We start from the raw sequence: 16,281 nt of genomic DNA on the forward strand, positions 1-16,281 counted from the left end.
CTGGGGTCATCTGAACCCAGCACTCTTTCCTGCCTGTGCAGGGGGTCGGACTCGATGATCTATTGAGGTCCTTTCCGACCCTAGCATCTATGAATCTATGAATCTATTAAATGCTTGTGTCACAGGGAGAGGAAAACCAGGGAGATTCCTGGGGCCACTAGGGGAACCCCAGGGCCAGGAGTTGGGGGTGGAACGGAGAAAAAGGGAAACTTACTCACCGCAGGAGCGGCGGAGGAGCAAGGACGGCGGGGAAAGCCCACGTGGAGTGCTGATCATGCCTTATGGCACCTGTGGCCGGCGGATGACGTCACTCGCAACCGCCGGCCAGCGGAGGTATAAGGGCCGGCGGTGAGATGGAGAGGGGGCGCGTATGTGCCAGGAGGGAACCTCGCCAGTAGTGTTAGCTGGGGGCACGAGAGGCCGGGAGCAACTGCACGCATAGACTGCGAGGGAACTGCGGAGCCCGGCAGCGAGCCAGTGCGTCGAGCAAGGAGTATACCTGCAGGCAAGCCAGGAGGTGAGGCAGAAGGTGACCCCGGGGCGTGGGGAGGTCAATGGACCTGGGAAGACCCAGAGGGAGGACTGCTGCTGCGGCAAGACCCAGAGAGAGGGTTGCAGCTTGAGGAGGACCCAGAGAGAGGGCTGCAGGGTGGAGAAAACCCAGAGAGAGGGCAGCAGCTAGGCGGAGACCCAGAGAGAGGGCAACTCCATACTGAAGACCCAGAGAGAGGGCGACGGTTCTGCAGAGACCCCGAGAGAGGGCCGCTGCCCTCAAGGGATCCAGAGAGATGGTCTCGCCAGGGGGAAGAAGGAGTAACGTTCAACCAGGATAGGTGGTGTGGGGGCATAGAGCTGGACCCCGTGGAGGTAGCTCAGTCAATAAGTAGAGGTGTAGAGGGGTTAGCCGTGTTCCCTGAGGAAGCCCAACAGGGGCAAGGTTATGCCTCTCATGATATTTATTACGTTTCTAAGCTGAATTGTGAAAGGTGTTTCATTTGTTTTCCCCGTATTAGAAGGCCGTTTTAGAAGGGGCTGAGGAGGTATCTAGATAGACTGAGGGAGTTAGAGGCAGGCACATTGTTAAGAATTTAAGGACGCGTACGGTCCGTCAAGGAAGCGACCAGAACTCGCCGGGCTGGGAAAAGGGCGAGGTGTAGGGGAGGAGGAGCCTCGCAGAAGACATCAATGAAACAGGCGACCCATGAGGGTGACCGTGTCGTACTGAGTCCCACCCACTGGAAGATTCAAAGTTGTGGCAAGCGAGAAGGGGTAACCTGCGACACGTGTGAAGACCTCCCGTAAGGCCACCTGCAACAGCAAGGTGAGTACCAGTAAGCACTCGGAGCAAGGAAGCCCAAGGTAAGATGTACAAGGCCCGGCGGGTACAGCTTGGTATGATGCTTAATCTCAGCAAACTCCAAGCCAAAACCAAAACTATCCCACCCTCAACCATTGAGCTCCAGTACACCGGTGATGTTGTAATGTGTACCCACTCGGAAACAGACAATCAGGCAATCACTGACGTTTTTACCATGGCATTCAAGAAAATGTGACTGACAGTTAACATTCAGAAGACTAAGGTCCTCCATCAATAAGCAGACCACAGCTCCTATAATTCAGATTCACAGTGGGACCCTGGAGAATGCTGAGTATTTCTTGTACCTCGGAAGCCATCTCTTGCAGAAGGCTAACATCAACAAAGAAATCCAACATTGCCTCAAATGGGAAAAGGCAGCCTTCAGATGCCTGTGGAAATGGGTGTCTGAAGATCACAACATCAGATCCAAAACCAACCTCATGGTTTATCAAGTGGTCATGATCTGCACCTTACTGTATATTGTGAATGCCCCTATGTCAACACTCTGAACAGTGTTTTAACTATGTTCAACTAATATTCAGTAGTTGTTTTTCAGGTATGCAACTCTACTTCTGATTGATTTGCAACCCTGCTTCCAGTGTGAGCCTGACCCTGCCAATAGAACTTCTATGGGGTTCACAATGTCACTTGTAAATGTCTGGCCAAGAATACAGCCAGGCAGCATGGAGAGCAGCTCCCTGCAGGTAAATCTTTGGAAGGAAAGAGACATAGGGGAAGGAAGGGGCATGGTGGAGTGGGAGCAGATTGAGGCCCCCACAGTGAGGCAGGCAGAGGCAGAGGCTGGGGCTGGGAATGCTGTCCAGCCAGGACGGTGCATGCAATCCAGGGACAGGGCAGGGAGCAAGACAGAGCTACAGGGCATCCAGGAGGTATCGGGGGGAAGAGGCCAGCTCCGCACTGCTGCACATAACACCTCAGGGAGGCATGGGGGGGCATATGCCCCCCCCCATATTTGTGTGCAGGGCAGATGCAGACTGCTTGCTGTGGGCTCAGGGCCCTCTGGTCTGCTGCCTTTCCGTCAGGAGTGCCACACCGGCCATGTGCCCCCTGCCTGCCTGGTAGCAGTGGGGGTGGTGCGTTGTGCCTCTCACTGCCAGGTAGGCAGGGGGTGCATGGCCAGCATGGGGCTTCTGGGGTAAAGGCAACATAGCAGAGAGCCCTGAGCCCACAGCAGGCAGCCCACATCTACCCTTATCCTGCTCAGCTCCACTCCCAACTGTGGCAGGGGAAAAGGGGGCACAGAGCAGGGAGGAGAGGCAGGCATGCACCACCCCACCTCTAGCCCGGCCAGGTCCATTCAGCCATTCAGTGGGGCATGGAGGCCTGCCATGCCCTTGGCAGTGGCAGCACCAGGAGGAGAAGGGGCCCTTACTCACACTGGAGTCCAGCTCCTGGGATCTGGAACCCAGCTGTGGGGGAGAAGTGGCATGATACATTCATGTTTATAATGGGGTGTGGGGGGCCTCCAATTTTCTGTTTGCCCGGGGCCACAATAAATCTTAATCTGCCACTGAAGGGGGCAGTGCTGTCACAGAGAAGAGAATTACATTGGGATCAGTCATAATGCTGATATATTAATCAAACTTGTAACACACATGCCACAAGTGGAATGGGCAGTCTCTGTATGTGGCTCACAGGAGACTGGGGAGGGGCCAGGCATCTCAGTGATGTATATAGTAGGGAGCAAAAAGCAGAGCAGCAGATTGGGCAGAGGAGGGGGATGAGAGTGACACCTGGGGAGGGCATGGGACTTAATTTGTAGTGCACCTGCCAAAAACAAGTTGATCTGTATTAATTTCTGTTTGTTGGAATATCAGCTCAATGCTAGTTAAAAGTAGGGAAGGCATGGAAAAACGCTTGTGCCTGTCTCCGCAGACATTTTTGCAGAATAAGATTTTTTTTTTAACTTTAAAGGAGTAAAAAAATATGGAGCAGTTTCCCCTCCCCTCCCAACAGCCCTGGCCTCTTTTTTTCCCCCTCTCTTCTACCTACTCTGCTGCTCTGTTGCTTCTTTACATTCCTACTCAGCCTTTTCAACTGGTCTAAAGTTTTACAAAGACTTTCTGAGTCAACTATGACTCGAGTGTCCTTTTAATACCATGAGAACTATCACTGATAAACAGAAGCAAGCTTTCAGGGACCATAGCATTCAGCAAGCCATGGAAGCAGTGACATTAGGGCTATGTACAAAAACAGTCAAAAAGCCTGAGTTTCAATTGATTCAGTCTTCACAGGTTAGTCTACACTGTGTAGATTGAACTGATAAGCAAGTGAACAGACATTCACTTTTGATTCTGGAAATGCAGCCACATGCCTGCAGTGGCCCAGGCCAGAAGCTGGGGGTGCTTGAGCACACCTCTATTCTCGACTGGAGCAGACAGCTTGGGCCAAAGCTAGCCCACCCACCCTGCAATGGGGGGTTTGCAGGGAAAGCGCAACGCATCCTGGGATGCGAGTGGACTGTGAATTAACTTGATTCTGGAGGGGATCTGGGACAGAAGTTCAATAAACTGATTTAACTTAAATCAGCCAAGTCTAAAACTACATCCATCCAGGTTTATCTTAAACTGGTTTTGGCCATTTTGAAAGTATTTATATGCACTGAAATTCTTTTCTGTTACAGATTTGAATCAGTTTCCAATCACTTATATTGGTTTATGTGTAATTTCTGTCCCTAGGCTAGGTGTAACAGTTATTCCATTCAGATCTCAGAATTATATTCTACAATCAAAAAGAATGTAAGTGGAAAAAACTGTGTGCAAGACATGGATTGGAGTTTCTCATGTTCATTTTTCTGCCTGAGCTGCAAGTGACCTCAGACTCTGTCAATCAACATTTTTTAAAAATCCAAAGAGTCTATCAAGCTCTTTGTCACTGTAATCAAGAATCAGGTATTAAAGGGGAGACCCCTAACCTTACCTTGATTTGATTTACAGTATACTTTGATCTACACCATCACTAAATTTAATAACAGGCCTTGAGTAAATGACTACATATCTATATTCTACCATCCACATTGCCATCTCAAAAGTGTAATGTTAGCTTTATATGACTGATGGTAAGGAACCCCTATAAGAAAATTTATAAAAATGTTTTGTCTTCTAGATTACTAATTATTAAAAAGTGGCTCTCAATCCTAATAAAGCAAATAGCAAACCCCCCACTGATTTAGATACAAGTAGAAATGGGCCTTACATTTGTAGCTTCCACTTGAACCAAGGTCTTCTACCTCCCAGTTGAATGCTATACTCAGCAGACTATGTCACTCATACTCCCTGCCCAGGTAGCACTACTCTGAACAGAGCTCATTCTCCACTGTCTTGCATTTTAAGTAGTCATTTACCCCCATGCCAGAAACATGAAGGTGGCTGCTAAAATGCTGAGAATGGTGAACATTACTGGAAAATTCAGATGTAACATAATTTTACTCACACATTGCCCCAGGCTTAGATTGAAAATACGAGATGCCATGTGGTGGAGAATGTGCCCCGTGTAGCCATTTGCTTCCATGGCCCGCCTAGAAGCCCATCAGAGCCCAAGCTGGAACATCCTCTGAAACCACTGCAAGACTGATTTGGGCAGGCTTTTTGCAGGTGGGATTAAGTTTTGGGGATATTATTTGGGGAAATTCTTTTTATCATTTACTATTTTATTTTAATATTTGATCTGTTTTTATGATTCATCTTGTTTTTATTGTAAGCTGTCCTAAGCCTGTTTTGAGTGGGTAGCATAGAAATCAAATAAATCGATGTTTCTCTCTAGACCCCCAGCTGATTTATAATTCCCATTGTGGGAGAGGATGAGAGGAAGAAATTGATGCTGGCGAGCTCTCCAGGCTTGCCTGGCCCATTCCCACGAGTGTCACTCAGAGTTATGTGCATACTTTGAGAGGAGAATATATGCTCATGACACTTCCATTTTTATCTTTCCTGTTTCTTTAGGCTAAGATAAATGCCTGACAGCATTCAAACCTGCAAAAGGTCATTTGTAACAGAGCTGCTGTATCTCTGTGTGGCGCTCAATCTTCCTGTTCTCTTACAGTGATTAGATCTCTACTGGCCTGCATAGAATTTTACTAATTGTTCCTTTGCAAAGTTAGCATGTGTTATTACGGGCTACAATTACTCAGCCGAAGTGCTCTTTCAATGGGTCTTGCTATATAGCCTGTCTCACAACTAGGGCATCTTTTATTCAGAATGATCAGGAGCAATTCAGAATGGATTCATCATCTTGCAAGAATCATATGCCTTACTCCGACACCACCTCCTCTTTGTGAATTAGTATTCTCTCTGACAATGAACAGGTCTGATAATTACAAAGATAAAATAATACAGACAAAGGAGTGAAAAAATCAATATACACAAGCAGGAAGAAAGCAAATTACAAATATGAAATGCATCTTATTGTACTGACAGCAGTTTTAATGATACTGGGGGAAAAATGACTTATAACGTGGTAGTAAAAATATAAGCTAAGGCAAAAATCGTAGAAGCTAATTATTTATTCAGCCATACAATAATTAGTCATAAATCTCCCAAACAGCTGAACAGGTGTCTTGGAAAATGCCTAACCTGTCATTGCTTGGGAAGTTATTGCCTAACCTGTCATTGCTTGGGAAATTATTGCCTGTTCACTTATAGCCTTCCACCAGCAGGTTATGACCAGAGATGCAGAGAATTTCCATGTTTAGCAAAAAGGCAGAACTTACAATAAGAAATACCCTTAAAATTAATGTTTTGAGAGTAGTAGAATGGTCCCTTCTGGGACCTATCTGATCAAATATAAAGATCTCTAAATTCCCAAACATGAAAAAATAAGGACAAAAGTTACACAATGGGGAGGAAAGACTAGAGGTGTGATTTTAATGAATAACTTTATTAAACCAAGAATGTTTCCACAGACCCAAAGACCTCTGGGATCTGTAGTGCCTATGAGTGGGGAGTAGGTGTATGTGGGTAACAAGTCTGTTTGCATTGATTCTCACACCTGGAATAGCCCACCAAGGAATGACAGAGCACCAGGGCAATTGGACAGGACCCAAGAGTTACACTGTTTAAGACTGGAACTGTCCCTCTTGTACCATGCTTGTGCAGGGCACAGTGGGGAAGAAGCATCAAGGTAGTAGTGCATTATAGCTAATTAATAATGACATAGCCCACGAGTGTCCAACTTAGAGTAGCTAGGATCTGCAGGCTATACACCATGCCACATAAAATCCCCACTCTCCCCCAACATCCCCATGTGCTCCCTCAGCCCCACAGGATGTGCCACCTTGTCCCTAGCGGCAGGGGCAGGAAGCTGAAGAGGGGGGGGAACCCACAGATTCATGTGGCAGCAGCAGGAGAGCAATGTGGGGAGCAGCGCCTGAACTGGGACTGCAGGTTAACCCCTGGGGTAGGCTGCACAGGGCTGTGGGCTGCCAGTTGGGCAGTTTCCCACTAGGTGTTGTCAGCAGCCGAAAGAGGGCAGGCTCAAATATTTGGGGGTTACTCTTAAATCTAACAAACACTGGCTCAAACCCCTCCCCCACCTACACCCAAAATTACCACCTTCCCTGGGGCACCGCAGCAGATCTTACTTAGAAGCACTGACTGTATGGATAAGGCAAATAATGCATTATTGAGAGAGAAGGACCATAGCACCACTGCAGACAAGCATGACTACAACAAACTAACCATATGTCTAACATACCAACAACTAGTGATACCTACCCACATGCCGTGTGTCAGGAGCAGTCCTCTGCCTCAATTCCCTCACAAAATCAGCAGGCTCATGGAAGATGGGAGTGTACAAACACTTACCATTCCCAGACTGCAGAAATAGGCTGCCATAAGGCTACACTGCTCCCCTTTTCTTAACCTCCCCCTCCTTCAACATTCTGCTATTTTTAACTGAACTGCACCAAGACAACCTTCCCTCTCCATGCTACAGCTCACACCAGGTCCCATTGTTCATTCCTGGTGCACATTTCAAAGACAATCACTAGATGGCACTTTAACACTTCTGGTCTCCAACAAGCAGCTTTGGGCATGTGTATGATGAAATCCTTCCCTAACACGAGGGGGGAGTTCCAGACATGTCCTCATGATGGGAAGCTTGTTATATAGCTGGAAGTGGGTCATTTGGTTCTCTTAAAAAGAAAAGAAAAGAAAAATTAAAAATCAGGCTTAAGAGTGTAAGGTCTTTGGAGCATGAACCATCCTTCCAGAACATATCTCTGCAGTGCTAAAGCAATGGGGGTGAAGTTAGGACTCTGGGAGTTGCAATAAGGTAAATAAAACCATCAGTGGAAAGCCATTTGTGACCTTGGTGACATCCATCTGGCACCAGTTGGGCAGACACACGTGCTGCTGCCTTTTCACACAATCAAAAATATACTTGCCTTCCTAAGTATCTCTTATTAGAAGTTAATACCGTGTGGGGAAGTGACTGGGCACATGTAGCAGGGCACTGCGGGTGCCTGCCACTTTAAGGGCCTGGAGCTGGCAGCTGCCAGGTGCCTGATGAGGGTGGCCATTTTGAATCAGGGGCTGCCCATATAAACAGGGCAGTTTTGCTGCTGGAGGCCAGGCAACAATATTGCCTGGTAGAGAGGACTGCTGGTGTTATCTGGAGGTAAGGGAGGAGCTGGAGGGGATGGTCAGGAGGCTCCTGGTCCTGGGTACAACCTAAAACTGCACCCTGCTGGGAGTGGGTGGCCTGGTGGGGCTCCCAGTGGGGTGGGAGCCCCCAGGAAATGTCAGGCCAGTGACCTCCCTGGTGAAAGGTGGGTTGGGGTGCCTTAACCCCTAGCCCTCACAACTGGGTGGGCTACCCTTTTTGTAGGGTCTGGAAGGTGGACCCTAGTGAGAGAGTGGGGCCATAGACTTGTGCCTATCTGGATATCCCTTGACTGGTCCATGCTGGGGCCAGGACCAGAAGGGTTGAAGGGCTGGGGGGGCCACTGCAAGGGATGCCCAGAGCTGAGGGCCTGGGGCTCTGACTGGCCTGGAGGTGTGCCAGGGCTAGTAGCCAAAGGTCCTGGGGGACCACACCTGAAGGGGAAGTGGTTTGGGGAGCTATGCTGCCCAGGATGAAGGCAGAATCGGCTGCTGGAGGAGAGGAGTCCAGAAGGGGCTCAGTTCAGAGGATTCTGGGGCCCAGTGTGGGGGCTGGTGCATGTTAACATCTGGATGCTATCTGTGAGGCTTGGGCTGTGGTGTAGGGGAAGAATGGAGCCACAGATGGTGCCCCACGGCATCAGGGCAAAAATGGGCAGCCTCCTGCTTAATTACATCAATGAACTAATTAACAACAAGGTGTGGTGGGCAGTTAGCCTAGAAACAGGTGGGTGGGCCACAGGGAAATCAGCCTGGAGAAGGCCTCCTGCTGCAGCCTGTATAACAGCTAACCGAACATATGAAAGCCATGCAGCCCCTGGCCCCAGCATGGTGTATGAAGGAATACAAAAATGCAGGTGTTTTTCCTTCAAGAGCTGCACACATTAATAGTGCTTGTGCTGGAGCCATGCAGGGACTACTTTGCTCTAGCATCTCCTGAGCAAACAAATCACTCCCAAAGGAGCCAGGGCCATGGCTATTTTTCTTTAGCATGAGCTTGCAGAACCAAGTGTCCACACTGGGGGCAGCCAACTACATCTCTCAGAAGAAATACAGAGTTAGCTCCACAGTAAAGCATTAACGTCTACATATGCACCCCTATTAGGCCAGAGTAAACTGATTAACTCCATTATAGGATAGTACTGCCTGACACAAGTACCATCCTATGCTGACTCATTTACTCCACTGCAATATATGTGTAGATGGCACCCAGGGCTGCTTGGGCCATGAGGGTGCTACAGTGTGGGGACCAACTGCTGGCTAGCCCCACACTGTAGCAAGTCTCATACACCAGCCAGCCCCTCCAGAACACCTTGAGCCAAGGGAGGGGACCAGCTCTGGACTGGCAGGCTGACTCCTGGGCTCCTTGCCAGCAGGGGCTGCACTGCCTTGGCTTAGTATGCTGTGGTCCCAGGTGCATGCATTGTTCCTGGGGGCAGCATTTATAAACTCCAGTGCAAATTCTGGAGTTTACTGCATCCCATTAATATGACATGTAGATGCATCCACAGTCTGCATGCTTCTTCCTGTGCCAGGAAGGGAAGGGAGCTTCTGCTTTCATTCATTTCCCCACACTGCTTTAGGTACTTCAGACATGCACTGGAAGGATGATTCCTGCCCCAAAGACCTTACAAGCTTGTGCCTTTGAGGAGCAACCTCTACCTGAGCTCCCATCAGGTCCTTACTGAGGCCCACCCTAGGCAGCAGGAGACAATATTTGGGGGGGCTGGAGAAGCATGTGGCAGGGGTGTTTGGATGCAATGCTACAGCAGTGGAGCTTCACAGAGATGAGCATGCATGGGGAGCTGGCCTGGCTGCATGCCAAGTAGCACCAGGTGCTACAGGATGGAGGCACCATGGTGCTGCTGCTGTTGCTGGCCACCTCAAAATTAGTTTTGGGGGGGCTAAGGCCTGTTACCCTATGGGGCCACAGGCATTGCATGCATTCAGATTCCTGTGGGTTTATTTAAGCAGTGCTGACATATTCTCTAGGGGAAGTTGAGTCCTGTTCTCTTTGGCTGAAATGCCACTAGTTTGGAAACTTTAAAATCATTCATGGAATGATTTTACTTTTATTCATGTTCTAGCCCATTCCTTTGTTTGTTAGGGGTATGATTTTCAAGGGACCCTGTACTGATCTAACCTTAGACTCCTAGAACCATAAGGAAAAAGGGCTAGGAAGGACCTCCAGGGGTCATCTAGTCCAGCTACCTGCTCAAGGCAGCATCACCCCTATCTAAACAGTTTTATACAAGTGTATGTTGAGCTTATTCCAAATAAACCTACACTAACACCACTCTGGTCTAACTACCAAACCCAATGCCCAAAACATCAAAAACACCCTAACTAGCTACAGGTAATGCTCTTGTCCCCCAGCTTTTAAATTTCTTGCCACTCCAAGGACAAGGCATACCGTAGGTTGTCAAAGCTAACTATGGGGTGAAATTCCTTTCTGATCCCAAATGTGGCAATCAGTCTGACCATGAGCAGAGGAACAAGTCCCTCTAGCTAGGAGCCTCAGGTTTTAGCCCCAGCAGGAGCACTGGCATACCAGACATAATTCCCAGCCATGGCTAAAGACAACACCTAATGGTTCTGAAACAAAGTAGGGGGGTTGCCTTCCTATCATCTTGTGTCCACTGAAATCAATACAGAGTTAAGGCAGTACTGAGAGCTTTGGAAAATCCCACCAAAGCAAGGGCTCCTCTTAAATGTGTTCTGGTTCCCATGCTTTAAGTGTCTGCAGAGGTAAAAGACAACAAACATGCTATCTGTGGCTATGCCAGCAATGCTGCTTCATGAGTCCTCAGAGACTTGTTGGAAAACTTCATTCAGCTCAGGCATGAAGTCAACAGGATGTGTAGTGCAAAGTCTGATCTGGGGACATCTGTGGAGCTAGGAATAGGGGTACAAATATTGAAAGAGAAAAGTGGGCAGTAGTCCTTGCAGGGACAGCACTCATTGCAACCAGTGTGGAGGTCTGTAATACAGAGGTCCTCAAATGCCAAGTGAGGGATAAGAGGGAGAGGGCTTGGCTGCTTACCTGGACTGGACTTGGGTCAGGGTGCTAGCAAGACTCCACAGAGGAGTCAGCTCTGGGTTAGCAGTAAAGCTGGTGGCATCAGATTTTGGGCCTCAGTCTGCCATAACCCCCAAGGGGAGAAGTACCTGTTAGGCACATGAGACCCTGTAGTGGATTGAAATCCACTGCCATTTAGTTTTCCTAAAGAGCCACCATCCCTGGATCTGCTACTGGGCCACTATTGTCTGAAAGTGCTGGGATTGTGCCAAGCAACCTGAAGAGGAACATTGAGAGGCAGCAGCCACCCCTTGGCAGCAAGGAGCAGCAATGGCAGCCCCTGGTAGTGGGGAGCCACAGTGCTGTGTGGGTCTGCAACAGGGCTGGCCACCACAGGGGGCCCTAGCACTCCTACTGACTGACCTACCTGCCACTCAACTGCCGAGGGCAACCTCCCCAGGCCGTACCTTAGGGAACACACCTGTAAATTCCATGCATTTTACCTTAGAAGCTGATTCCCCGGAGTCCCCGCATGTGCCCATCAGATCCCCACTTGTCTCATCTTTGCCTACTTGGCCAGCCCCAGTCCTGCTCATGACAATGGACTCAAAACCTGCTACTGCTCTGTGCTGACCAGCAGGTGTCTCTCATTAACACATTGGGCCCTACTGTCCCTACCTGTGCCCTCAGGCAGTAATTCACCCTAGGACTGTTAAATCCAGCTTCTAGCCTCCCTCCAGTCATGCCTATGCCACTTGGGTCCATCAGTTCTTTTACCAGCCTGCCAGGCACCCTGGTCCTAGCAAGGTTTATTTATTTATCTAGGACCCTGGCTCTGTCTTGGCCGGAGCCCCTCAGGCTTCAGCTCCTCTTAGCCCTAGCCCAGCTCACTCCACCTGCCCCTTTGCAGGTCTTGAAGCCCAGAGTGCCTCAGGCACCTTGCTGTGTGGCTTCCAAGCCTCCCCTGTAGCTACAGCCTGGTCCTCTGCTTAAACTGTAACAGAAACTGTAGTAACGCACTTCAAATAAAACACTCAGAGCCCCTCTGGGTCATGATACTGCTAAAGAAGCTTCTGCCCTTCTTACTAGCTGTCTCTCAGCCCCCTCAGGTACCTGTCCAGGCCTGCAGCTTTCACTCCCTGACAACTTAGACTGGCAGGAGCTCCTCTCCCTGCAAAACTAGGGGTAACACCCGCCTTCTGCCTCAGGGACCCAGGTTTATATTCCCTGAGCTCCTCCTCTTCCAATCAGGTGTTCCCCTGACCAGTACAGGTGTGTTCCCTAAGCAGTTGTTTTCTTCTTACCTACCTGGAACCCTGCCCTATTGCTCTGCAGCTAGCTCCCAAGTAGTTACTTGCAGTCTTTTAGCTAGCTCAGGGTCAGCTGTCTGCTCCTACCTGCGCACTTTATCTGTTAAACTCTCCATCCTGAAGTAACGGAAGCCTCTGGCTACCTTGTTCAGGGCCTTCCTACCCAGCACCTGCCATCTGCACCTGCTGGCACAGCTATAAGATTCCCAAGTGAGCCTCCCTGCCCAGCATCTGTTAGGCAGCTGGGCTAGGGAGTAGCACTTCCCTGCAATATGCCCTGTGATGGAGTAAGTCCTCCTGATGTAAGGAGTTAGCAGGGATACCCCAAGAGAATATAGTAGTAAATTAACCCTGTGTGTAACTAAGATAGCACTCTGATGGAATTAGCTGTTGTAAACTGAGTGTTTCTTCCCCTTTTTCCTCTGTAATTAACCCTGTTAATAATTATTGCTATCTAGTGGGGAGGTCTGTCTGCTTTGGAACACCCAGACAACATTTATTTTCTTGGGTTTCTGGCTGGGGGGGTTGAGCAAAAGTAGTAGAAGTGTGTGTAAAACCCCTACATTTAAATATGGGCATTGCTACTACCATCCAATGTCTTCTGCCACACAGATACTGTTAAGATGGTACAAAAAATATGGGTAGACCAGGCCTTTGTTAGAAAATCAAAAATATCCTGTGGTATCCCAGCTGCTAGTAATCTTTGCAAGCTAAGTTACAGCTAGCAAGCTCTAAAAAATGTTGATGCCTGCATAGCATTCTTTCCTGCCTTTCTCAAAGTCCTCTGGCATTTAGATGACTCAGCCCTTGCTATATGTGTGTATGTGAGAGTGTATGCATATACAGTTAGGTATATATACACCATCTGGGATTTAGATGTACTGGGAGTGCTTTGGGGATCTTCCAAAACCTATGAACTGGGACAATATACATGCCAGTATCAAAGACTATAGAGCATCAGTCAGGTTTACCACAGCACAAAGGAAGCCAAGACACTTGGCATTTTCAGTTGTTCTGTCTGAAAAAAAACACACCAATGTGCTATCATAAACTGACATTGGAAAAGTAACACAAGCAAGAAAAAAAAATCACACTTTCTTGTTATAAATGTCTGACTGTAACTGGCAGATTCATTAAGTGATACACAGACCCAGTTCTGTTATGACAAAACCCTCTTTACCAGAAAGGCCATTGGGCTAATGCATTGTGGGGAAGATTTTCAGTGGCACAAAAGGATAGTTTAGGGGCCCAGTTATCAATGTGGTTTGAAAAATCTCCGGCATATTTAGAAGTTTTCCAAAAAATATTAATCAATCTTGTTCAAAGCCCCATGACTTCAAAATAACAACTGACATAATGTTTTTAATACACTGTGGACAAAAATTAAAAGTTAACATAAATGTAAAATAGTATTGCAGTTAAAAATTGCAAATAATGTAAACAATTTTTTATAGCTGGCTTACCCTGGACAAAGCAGCTAGCCCATAGTAGCTTACTAAAACTCTGGTATGACCACATGCTAGTTAAGATAAACAAACCAAGGATCATCATTTCCAGCGAGAAGGTGAGAGCACTGTCAAACCTGAAAAGCTTGAAGCACTGGATTTCCTGCAAACAGGAGGCAAATTCCTTGGCTTCAGTTAACACTGATTGCAGGGAATTTTATTTTTCCAATCATGTTTTTCTTCCTTTTTCTGTGGCAATAAATATAGTTGGTACCTGTGCCTGGTGAAATCCTTTCTAAGGACCAGATTCCAATGTTGTTACATTTACTGACATCACAGAAGGTAACCCTGGTTTAGACTGCTGTAACAGATCATTAGGTGCCTCAGTCCACTATGTTCAGTGCACATGAGGGGAGAAAAAGAGTAAAGAATGGAAGAATGACTAGGAAAATAAATGTCTGTCAATATGAAATTTCAGCAAAAAATGGAAACATTTTTTTAAACATTTGCATTTGCTTCTTATCACTCTTGTCCCCCTCACCAGAGGTTTTCCAACCACCTGAGGATAGGATCTGTGATGAAGGACTTTGTGGTCATCTCACTAGGAGATATGAGGTCATTACATTCCATTGACAAAGTATGACTAGAGACCGACCAAATTCACAGCAGAAGTGGAGTGCACAAAAGCTCCTTTAATCTTTCACGTTCCTCCCAGGTGGACTAGGATTCCAATGCCCTGGGTGTTATCCAAAGCAGAACAAAAAACAATCCCTGCTTCAAAGGCTTACCAGTTAGAGACATAACAGTGCATTTCTCCCACTGACCATAGATAGCAACTTATACAATAGTGTGGACGCGAAGTGCTGCTAGGGCCCCTGTCCGGGGGGCGCTGCCTGCCCAGGGCTTGTCTGAGGCCTCCACCCAGAGAGAGCCCATGGGGGGGTTGGCGTCCACCTGCCCCCTGGGCCTGCGGGGGATGCCCAGCAGGGCTGGGGGGGCCAGGGAATGGGGGCCCCCACACCTGTCCTGCAGGCATCCATCTTAGGGCCCTGGAGGCACAGGTGAGGGAGCTCCAGGAGGAGGTTAGTAGGCTGAGGGGAATCAGGGAGGTGGAGGATGAAACTGATGGTTATTTCCTTTCCCTGCAGGACCATGCACACAATGAAGAAGCACCCCGGGAGGTGCCCTCCACTGCTGAGTGGCAAATGGTCACAGCCAGAACCAGGGCTGCTCGCAGCAAAGCAGTACCAGTTCCTCCAGTCTGGCTGGATAACAGTTACAAGGCTCTGGCGACAAGGAGAAGGAAGGAGAGGAGGAAACCTCCAGTGAGGAGGCAACTCCACTCTCTTCACGCTCCGAACAGGCCGAAGGAGCCAAGCAGACCCGGAGGAGGAAGCGTCAAGTGATTGTCATAGGCGACTCCATCCTGAGAGGTACAGAGAGGTATGGAGGGCCCCATCTGTCACCAGGACCCCTCAACATGTGCGGTGTACTGCCTCCCTGGAGCAAAGATTCGGGACGTGACAGGGATGATCCAGGCCATGATCCAGCCCACTGATTACTACCCCATGGTCTTAATCCATGTGGGTACTAATGATGTGGCCAGGAGAAGCCCTGATCACTTGATGATGGACTACCATGCTCTGGGGGGTGTGCTGAGGGAGATAGGAGCACAGGTGATATTCTCCTCTGTCCTACCAGTGAGCGGACGTGGAAGACGACATGAGACCTGCATCAGAGACCAACCGGTGACTTCGGGAATGGTGTCTCGAGGCAGGCTTCGGCTTCCTAAACAATGACCCACACATCATGACAAGAGACATGCTCGGGTGCGATGGGCTTCACCTTTCCCCCAAAGGTAAGCATGTGTTCTCTTCTAGGTTGGTGGATCTCCTCCGGTGGGCTTTAAACTAGGGTTGTCGGGGGACGGGGAAGATGAGGGCGGAGGAAGCCTTGAAGTAAAAAACCAAGAGACACCCACAAGAACAGCCCAGCCTGGACCAACGATGAGCAGAATGAATACCCAGGTAAGCAACTGGGGCCCGGGCAGTACTGAGATTAGGGGTCCAGTGCACACATCTTCAGGAGGCCTCAAATGCCTCTACACAAATGCTCATAGCATGGGGAACAAGCAGGAGGAACTTGCCCTCTGCTAGCTGATACCAAGCCAGACATAGTGGGGCTCACAGAAACATGGTGGGACCCAATGCACGATTGGGCAGTGAATATCAAGGGCTATAGGCTGTACAGGAGGGACAGGACAGGGAGGAAAGGTGGGGGAGTGGTGTTCTACATCAAGGAGGAATACACATCCTCATCTAGTAGCACAAGGTCAGGTGAGGGGCACACTGAAGTGCTCTGGGTTAGAATACAAGGGAGTCGAGGGGAAAGGGACTTAACGGTGGGGGTCTACTACAGGCCACCCAACCAAGAGGAAGAGCTAGACCGGGAATTCTTAAGTCAGCTCATGGAGGTAGTTAGGTCAAAAGACATGGTCATCATGGGGGACCTGAACTTTCCAGACATCTGC

At 48.6% G+C, this 16,281-nt stretch overlaps 1 long non-coding RNA gene across 1 annotated transcript; it reads left to right on the forward strand.

The window, feature by feature from the left end:
* Positions 1-7,906: 7,906 nt before the first annotated feature.
* On the forward strand, positions 7,907-15,508 carry LOC112551656. The gene is made up of 3 exons (XR_003095952.1): positions 7,907-7,993; positions 14,900-15,194; positions 15,453-15,508. It is a non-coding gene; the product is annotated as an uncharacterized LOC112551656 (long non-coding RNA).
* The last annotated feature ends 773 nt before the right edge of the window (positions 15,509-16,281 follow it).

The sequence above is a fragment of the Alligator sinensis genome, unplaced genomic scaffold, assembly GCF_000455745.1.
Source record: "Alligator sinensis unplaced genomic scaffold, ASM45574v1 scaffold406_2, whole genome shotgun sequence".
Taxonomy (NCBI): domain Eukaryota; kingdom Metazoa; phylum Chordata; order Crocodylia; family Alligatoridae; genus Alligator; species Alligator sinensis.